This window comes from Sapajus apella, unplaced genomic scaffold (genome assembly GCF_009761245.1).
Source record: "Sapajus apella isolate SASKATOON/1434 unplaced genomic scaffold, GSC_monkey_1.0 scaffold6, whole genome shotgun sequence".
Taxonomy (NCBI): Eukaryota; Metazoa; Chordata; class Mammalia; order Primates; family Cebidae; genus Sapajus; species Sapajus apella.
In genome coordinates this window covers 71,318,250-71,318,999 of record NW_022436946.1, presented here as the reverse complement: position 1 = coordinate 71,318,999, position 750 = coordinate 71,318,250, and positions in this window count along the sequence as shown.

Sequence of the window (750 nt, the reverse complement as noted above, 5' to 3'; positions counted from 1 at the left end):
ACATTCTAACTCCCATGTGGGCGCTAAAAAGTAATTTAATTCATAGAAATAGAAAGTAGAATGATGGTTACCAGAGGCTGGGAAGAGAACACAGCAAGGGTTGAAATGGGAATGGTTAATGGGTAAAAAATATGGTTAGATGGAAGAAATAAGATCTAGTGATTAGTAGCACAATGAAGTGACAATAGTTAACAAGTTATTGTATATATTTTGAAATAACTAAGAGTGGAATTAGAATGTTCCTAATAAAAATAAACAATAAATACTTGAGGTGATGACTATCCCAATTATCCTGATTTTTATCATTACATATTATGTACTTGTATCAAAGTATTATGTATTCATAGTAATTAAGTTTTAAAAAGAGTTTTGAGTTATGCTCTAATTTATGCAATATATCTAGTCTTGTGAAAATTGAATGTAATTTTGGAATTAGTTATAAGATAGATGTAGAAATACCTAAAATTAATGTTTTATTTTTTTTATACATAATTGTATGTATTTATGGGATATAATGTTATGTTTTGATATGTACATGCAATGTGTAATGATCAAATCAGTGTAATTGAGGTATCTATCGCCTCAAACATTTGTCATTTATTTCTGCTAGAAATATCATCTTCAATTGGTAGAAACATTAAATACATTAGTTTGAAGTTTTAATAAACATTCCCTTATTTAATAAGATTTAGATAAAAAAAATCAAACAAAAAAAAGATGTTTAAAAAATTTTTTTTTTTTTTTTTTTTT